Here is an 8806-nt window from a genome sequence, read left to right as displayed (position 1 = left end):
TTGACAAAAAAAGTATTGTCACCATTGTCAAATTGAAACACACTAATGTTATGGCAACAAAGCAATTGCATTGTCTAGACGGCAAGTTCATGTTCTTTAGGATTCCTGTTTTGTGGGAAATTGAAAGCTCTGGAGTTTTGCTCCTACCCAACCATGGAAAAAGCTACAAAGTACTGCTGATTGAAAAGAAGCTTAAGTGACTATTAATACAAATAATTTCCTAGATAATTGGAGGTGCTTTCTGGAAGGAAGGAACACCTTAGACCTCTCCTGAGGTCTCATATCTGAGAATAACTCAGCATTAGCATCACTGAACTACTGAGGGATTCCAAGCTATATCTGATCTCTGTCCCATCAGCCTGGTTACCAACTCCTGAGTGGGAAAGCAAGTGGAAAAGTACTGCCGAGGTGGACTTCCCTCACCTCCTCCTCAAGAGCCAATGACACAGCATAGCCTGCCCTGGTATCCTGCATTTCCCAAGCATCCTCTGTGCTAGGGAGGGACCTCTGCGATGTCTGCAATAGATGGAGCTGATAACATGTGCCCACAGCACCTATAAGGAGTAGGTCACATGAGGTATGGCTCACGATGGCAGCACCAGGAATTCTGTCATGTCTGGTTGATCCACCTGGATTGCAGAAAGGATCAAAGCATCCATAAATAGTTTGAGCAACCTGTCACCTTGTGAAGGACTGGAAGGAATACTGGGGTTTAGGTCAAAAAACAAGCAATTATGCACCAAGAGGAAATTGCTCAAATATTCCCAATGCATTGTTGCTTTTCCTAAGTTCACCTTCACGGTGCATCAGTTTCAAAAGGTCAATCATATTTCCAAAAGGCACGTGTTTCTGAATTACACTGTATGTTCAGTTAAACCAGGATGTGCCCTGCAATCTGAGCCTGACCCTGGGGAATGTGGTGGGTACAGGGACAGCAGGCCAGGAGCCCCTGGGTGTCCTCCCCTAACACCTGACTTTCCTTGCATGTAGTTGCTGCTCTGCCCCAAGAAGCAGCACAGCTTTCTCAGGCTGCCGAGGAGCCAAGCCTTGTGACACTTGTAGTAATCCAGCTTCTGAAACGAGTAATACTGACTGGGAGAGAGGTGATAAGCAGCCCACTCTGAGCCCCCTCCCCAGGGCCTTCTTGTATTTTGTGAGACTTTTCTGGTAGGAAACAAAGGAAAGAGAAACCCACTCGTGGGGAGAGTCCTGATGGCAGGAAGGAAGTGATTAGACCAGTGACATTCAGAGCTCCCACTCATAGCCAGCCCTTCCCTACCAAAAGGAAGTGCTCCTACTTTGAAGTTTATTTGAAAAGCTTATTAATTGAGGAACACTTTGCGATGTAAATATGCTCCCTTGGTACACTAAGAATTAGATAACAAACCCTTTAGGAGCACAGCTTGTCACTGCCAGAACCTCCCTCAGAGGTCTTGGGTTATCCTTTTCCCTCTGTTCACAGTGAGTGGTTTCCGTTCTGGAAAAATGCAATGTGGAAGTGTGTATGGTGGGTGTCTCTCTGATCACTGTAATGTCCTACCTGTAGCAATAGTCAAAGAACTCCAGAACTCACCCAGCACAGCTGGCCTTTGCCAGCAGACAGTTAAAATGGGTTCCCCTTTCCCAACAAAAGCATACCTGTGAATCCAAAGGAGTTATGGCCAGTGGGGAGACATGGTCCTTCCCCGTTGTGTTAGAGGGCCTAACCAAGGGTGTTGGTGCTGATCAGGAGCTGGGAGCCATGGCAGTGTCTCTATGAGGACACGGAGGTCATTTAACACAACAAACCATGATGGAGCCACATGCCAGATGGGAGAAGGTCGATAAACCACAAAATGTAAGCGATGGATTGTTTCTGCGAGATAAATATGTGTAGAGTTCACTGGAGCCAATGTGAACCAACAAGGGCATGCTGGGGCAAGGGAGGACTGAGAATAAGAAAATGAAAAATTCTCTACTCGGAGGGATGAGTGGGGGTTCAGAAAAGGCATGCTGCTCAAGCAGAGATTCAGGCCTGGTGAAATGCCATGTCAGGGGAGAAAAGTATGAGCCTGTTGTCCCAGCCAGCTTCCTCCTTGTGCGTGTTGTCCATATTTGCCTTATCTGTAAAATACCCACCTCTAGGTGTCGCCCTGTAATCTTTCCAGCTTTTGGATTGCTGTGGAGGAATAGTAAAAGTGTGAGCAAAGATCATTTATGTAAGCAGCAATCCTGGAAGCATCCCAGTCTGGTTCTACCAATAAACTTAGCCTTCCTTGCAGCTCATGGACTTAATTCCCTTTCCACATCCCTCAGCCAGCCCTGACTGCCCTGTGTCAGACTGTGATCCAGCTGTATAGAGAGAGACTCTCTGGCAGCAGTGCTCCTCTGACACTTGTGTCATGATGAAGTGACTCAAGGAGGTCAGGAGCAGGTCTTCAGTGTGTAGAGAACCTTCTCTTGAGAGGAAAGGAGTCACAGGAGATAGCAAGGGATGGTTTTTTGCTCATTCGATAATGTCACTGTAGAACTAAGAATGAACGTCATTCACATTCAGTCATTTGCAAATAATCGATCTAAAGTAAATAATCCAGTTGCTTTTCCTTCAGGTGTAGACAACTTCCAGGTCCTGGCTGGGTGGGGGATTTCCTGTATGTGTTTGGTTTGTACCTTTTCCAAGGCCTATGGTTTGCCAGCTGGTTCGTGCCTCCCGTTAACACCTGCTGCATGGTTAACTCATTTCTAATTTTATGACCGGGGGAGTAAGGCCTGCCATCTGCAACTGGCAGAATCTATCCTGGCAGCTGAGTCTGTGACTTCTTCTGCCTGCTGTGAAGCCAGAGGGTTTGCTCAGTTTTGTTTTGCCAAAAATTACCTTAAGAGTATAGAAAGGGAAACCAAATAGAAAGAAAGGGAGCAACACGGAAGCGCAGCTTCCAAGTTATCTCTGTTTATCTGCCAATGGGCTAAGCAGAGCTGTGCATTCCTCTAGAGCTTTCTTGCCCCTTGGTCTCTTGGTCTGACACCTTTTGAGAGAGAAGCCACCTGAAATGGGGATTTCCATTACTCTCTTTCTTTCCTGAGGAGTCTAGGACTTGGGGGGTTCTTTAGGGGCCTAGATAGGTGAAAGACCTACACACACAGCCCTGGAAACCTGCCCGGAAAACCAGAGATACAGGGAGAACCTGAGTATGGGCTCCTCTCACAGGTCTGGGTTACAGGCACCAGATGTGAGCAGACAGTTGGGGCAGCTGCAGGGCTCCAGGCAGCTCACACACATTGCTGCATGTTGGGCACAGTAAGCACCTGGAAGGACATCTTTGCCAGCATCCTCCAAGGAAAGCAGTACTGCTTTCCACTGCTGGCAGAGAGGACTGCACATTGGGAGGGGCTTTGGGAAAAAGCTGCTGTCAATTCTGTCATCTTCTCAGAGATGGACAGAATGGTGCTTCATCATCCATCCATCTGTTATCCTGACACTTCCTTTGGGACATTCTTCAGGGAAATACAGAAAAAAACCCAAACAAAACACAAAACAAAACAAACCCAAATAAAAAAACCAACCAACCAACCAACCAATCAAACAAACAAAAACCCCCCACAAAAAACCCAACAAAACAAAAAACAACAACAAAACAAAACAAAACAAAACAAAAAAAAAAAACAAAACCAACCAACCAAAAAAAAAAAAAAAAAAAAAACCACCAACAAACAAATAAAAAACCCCTGTAAGAAACAGATATTTGTAAACAGGTTAAACAGCATGTACCTGAGAAGCAAATATTTTGGTTTATGTCCTGTTGCATTCCCAAGCAACAGGGAAGAAGGAATATGACAGTCATGTTACTGCTAAATCAGAAGTCTGCTCCTCTGATGAGGAATTAGGAGCACCACCAGGAACATTCAAACAGGAGCTGAATGTTGAAGAAAATTTCCTCATAGCCACCCCATTGTAAAAAGTTATGTTGTAAGGGTAAAAGCAGAAATGGGGGGGAAATTTCTCACTTGCTCCTTTCTGCTCTGTGTTGAGGTCAAAGCAGGAGATTTCTGGAGCAAAGGGCAGACTGACTCAAGTGCACATGAAACTTTGCCGGGAAATTGTCTCAAGTCACACAGTACTGACATCAGAGCACTTCACCCCAGGCACCAGGCCCAGCTCAGGCCCTCACACGCTGTGTGCAGAGCAGGGATACTCGACTTCAGGTGGCCAGGTCGGGGATTGCAGGGATGATGTAACCAGCCCCAGAGTGCACAACCAGTACTCAGCTCCGGGTAAAGGGCACCTGACGGAGCTGCTCTAAGTCCAGACACTGCTGCAGACTTGCAGAGCACGCAATAAATGAGGGCAGCAGGCAGCCTCCGTGGCTGCCTTTTTCCCTTTCACAGGAAGGGGAATTTCTTGCTGGGTGCTGCCAGCAAGAGCAGGGAGCAATGGGGTACCTGCAGTTGAGTGTGCTTAGAGTAGAAGCCTTCTATCAGTTGCCCAACAGCAATTGCCCCCATCCACATAGCGTGTAAGATAACATGAGCTGCAGACAGCTGATGACAAGGTGAGTGTAGGTGTCTAAGAGGTTTTTAAAAAAACAACAGAGAAAGTCTGTTCGTATCCAAGCGGATTTCCTGGAGTGACGAGTGAGCCTGGCATGATTCCACTCTACCTTTGGCATATGCCTGTACATCTGGCAGGCTGACACAACCTCATTCATTTCTAGTGAGAAAGGAGCAGTTGCCCTTAAAAGTACTGTGTTAGAGCCCGCCCCATCCCTGCCTCTGATGCACCAGCCCCCACCCTTATGCCCCCTCCGGGGCAGCTCAGTGGGAGGGAACAGGGAGAACTAACCTCCATGGAGAGCGTCTCGCTGCTGCCATCCTGGCATAGCTTGCTGCTGTCTTAGCTTGCTGCTTTGGGCCAAAACTCTCTCCTACTACAAGCAGATCCAGCAAGTCAGACTCTTGGTAGCCCCTCATATTCCTGTGCTCATTTGTGGCTGTGACAGGCCACACAAGCCCTTTGCCCTTTTGCTCATCACCAGGCATCCTAATAGGTCTTATTTGCTTTTGCCACCTTGGAAAATATTTTTCCCTTGTTTCAAAAAAGTTATGTCCTGACACTGAGCCAGCTGCTAGAAGTGTTTTAGGACGACGATTACCGGGATTAGATAGCAGGAGAGTAAGTTGTATTATAACTGTTTGCTGATCGCCCTGTTTAAAACCAAAAGCAACCATCTAGTTAGCTTGGAAACCATGCCACTTGTGTTACCTTCGTATCCGCAGGGTTTCATTCCCCCCTGCAGCCGGCCGGGTTTGGTCCATCCAGGAGTAAACCGTGACATCTAGCGGCCACACTCGAGCTTGGCAAGCGCTAGGACCCCTGGTAGCAAAACCTTCCCAGGATCACTGTGGCAGGCTGCCATGGATATAAAACCGTGCCAGGGGATAAACAAGGGCTAAATTATCACCTTGGCAGCTTTCTTCCTCCCAGCTGCACAGATGTCCCCGAGCCACTGGGAGAAGAATGCAGCCTGGGGCAAACCTGCTGGCCTGGTCTCAGTTTAGCCTGAATATCAGTATGAGTGTTGAGCGCTGAGAATCTGTCCCCACTTGAGGGCCAGGAAGGCTTGTATCAATAAGCTTAAACCTGTGCATGTCAGGACTCCCCTGATTTATGTGGAAGCCCCATTTGTCCTTTGGCTTTGAACAGTATGTCTGTCTGGGGGATAAGCTCTTTACCCAGTGCCGTGTCCAGATGTGTGATGGATTTACAGGTGTAAACCTTCCCCAGAGAGGGAACCTGTAGAATGAGAGGTGTTGAGCATGCAGCAGCCTGGCCCCATTGTGCACCTACTTTGTGTCTTAAACTGCAAACAGCACGCCTGTAGACCCTTTGTTCTGAGAGAGAAGGTAGGAAGACAGGGCAGGCTGAAACTTGGACTAATGATTCAGAATGATACAGAATGAATGAGGTCCTTCAGATGACACCAACAGAAGGATGTTAAGTACAGGCAATAAATATGTCTGTAGAGGAGGAGCAGATGACTTGGGAGTTCAAGGAACAAATTTAGAGTCGTGCAAGTGCTGACAAAGCTTCTCCTTAGACTTGTGTGCTTCTGTGAGTTGGATCCTATTTTGTTGGAAATGTGGGGTGAGCATGATTGGGAAGGGCATAAGCTCTGTCTTTGGTCCCAGCATGGCTCCAGTCTAGAGCCAAGAAGCCCAAGAGCAAGCTGGTTTCCTGTTGTGGGTGCAGAACTTGCCTTCCCCGGGCTTACCACATGGCTCCCTGGTAAAAGACAGGGGGTTTAGAATTTCCTGCTTTGCCTATAGTCCTGCTGCACCTGACAATTCAGGAGCTGTCAGGGAAGCTCTTGGAATCTCTCTTTCATGGTGAAACTCAGGTGAGAGCCTTCTCACTCCATGGAGTGTAGTCCTCTTGTGTTGTCTTAGATGCCCTCGTCCATCCCTTAGATGCAGGGAGGGCAGAGCCAGGCACATATTCGTGCTGCTCTGCTCATTTTCATGGTGACATTTCAAGACACAGCCAGGGACTTGCATACAAGGCAGGCTGTTCTGCCCTTGTGTAAATGGAGGCACTGCAAGAGAGGAGTCAGAAATGGCTCATTCCTGTAGTGTGGGCCACATGTTGTGAGCTGTGTGCTCAGTGCCAGCCCTGGGAGCTGGGAGCACATCTGCCCTGTCTGTCACGTAGCCTGGACATCCCATCTCAGCACAGAGATAGGATCTGGCTGCAGGGGCTGCCCCTGCTGACGCAGCTGGGGAGTCCTTGCTGTGCTGTGCCTCAGGTCTCACCAGTGATCAGGGATAATTCATTTTTCTTGGTGCTGAGCTCATCTGTCACTTACTGTCCCAGGGCCAGTCTGAGGCCACTCTGTAACACTAACCCTGGAGCATGTTTTTTCTCGGGGACCTTCCCATGTGTAGAGGCACCGACCTGAAAAGCCACATCCCTTCTTGATTGGCACTAGTATTTCCTTGCAATCAGGAGGGCTGGGGTCTGCTACGCTGCTTCTTATACAACATGTGCTGCCTGCCAGCAGCGTTAATGACCCCTGACTGTCCCCTCCTTGCCCAGCAGTGACACTTTCAGCCTCAAGGCACAACACTGCACCAATGGTATTTTTGGCCTTGGCCTGACCTTCACATAAGCCTCAGCTGATGCCATTGCAAAGCCATTGCATCACCATTTGCTCCCAGTAGGATGTCTTTTATCAAGAACAGTGTCATAAGGTTATTGGTTTCTTACAGAAGTGATAGGACACGATCACAAGGTTGTTCAGACCCAGTTCTTGTTTCTGAAAAATTATTTCAAATAAACTTCATGTTCTAGCACCTCCTTCATGGAGAAAAGGTGCTGGATATGTAAAGTAAAACCCAGAGCCTGTACAATGGAGCTGTAAAATTAGCAAAGAGGAGCTTGTGAGTACCACAATTACCTCTCTAGTGACAGATTCACCACCTGCCTCCACAGAGAGGGCCTGTGGGTTTTTAAAATCATTTTAGCTGGATCAGCATACCAGGTGAGCATGGGGACTCGAGCTGTAGGAACCACTTCCCCACAGTCGTTTCTGCAAAGGGGCACTTGGAGGCTGTTTCATGCATAGGGGTGCTGTGCAGCTGTGAGGTACAAATAGGCCAAGTGACATGACGGTCACACCTTCTGGAGCATCTGAGAGGGGCAGTGAGCAAGTAAGTAATCTATTGCACTTCTCTTCCCACAGCAGAGTTTGGCTTTAGAAGCAAAGTGCAAACCTGGCCCCCCACAGAGGCTCTGCTCTTGTTTGGTGGCAGTTGTCCTTTTCCTGCTATCCATCTCCATATAAATGCACAAAGCTGGGGTAACCCAGCCAGCATTCAAAGGAGATGCTGCTTGCTGAACACTTGGGCACTCATGAGGAACAGGAGAAAAGGTCCTGATTCTCCTCCAGGTCTCTTATGGGTAAGGCAGGAAACCTGCAATGGGACAATGGCAAATGACACTGCAGGTGGTACAGGGGCCCCTCACCTATCCCAAGAGGTGTTTGCTGGCACTAAATCCCCCTCAACCACCAGGCACTCATGGCACTGACAGCAGTCCCAAGGGCTGTAGTGAGTAGCTGTGTTCCACAGACCCCCACACCTACCTCACCCAAGTGCCACACAGGCCAGGGGCTGACTGCTTGGCAACCAGTTTCTCCCTCAATTAGTCTCCAGTCTCTCTCCATTCAAACTTCTCTTCATTCCCATAGTTTAAAAAAAGGGAGACAATCTTTCTAGTAAAGTATTCACAGAAAGAAATCTCTCTTAGGCTTGTATGCACTGCTGAACCCTTTGTTGAAAATAAATTCTATGAAAACCTTCACACAAATGAAGGGGGTTTGGCAGTTTATGAGCTTGCAGAAGACCAGCAGCTGGGCAGAGGCTGGTAACACAGGTCAGGCAACACAGGCTGCTTTTCCTTCCCTGAAATCTGTATTTTATGAATAACTGGTCCAGAAAATAGTATAGCACCTGTCTTAAAGAAATGACAAAGCCTTCCTATATTCAGACCATGCAGCATATGACTGTTCCTGGAAACCCATTATGGAAAAGGGTGTACATGAAGGTACACTTGTCTGGACGTGATGTGTAAGGGCCTGAGTCTGCTGTTAGCACATCCTCATGAGAATTACTTGTTCCTGATCTTCCCTACTGGTGCTTTCTGCAGCTCAGCACCTCTTTCTGCTTCTCTGTATCAATGTGAGCACATGCAAAAAGCCAAGGAGAAATCTGTGATGGATTTCCCTTCTTACTGGCAGCAGCTGCTTGCTTTAACAGAGACCCTGTGCCAGGG

This window comes from Zosterops lateralis, assembly GCF_965231275.1.
Source record: "Zosterops lateralis genome assembly, chromosome: 5".
Lineage (NCBI taxonomy): Eukaryota > Metazoa > Chordata > Aves > Passeriformes > Zosteropidae > Zosterops > Zosterops lateralis.
Note: the sequence above shows the minus strand (reverse complement) of the source record.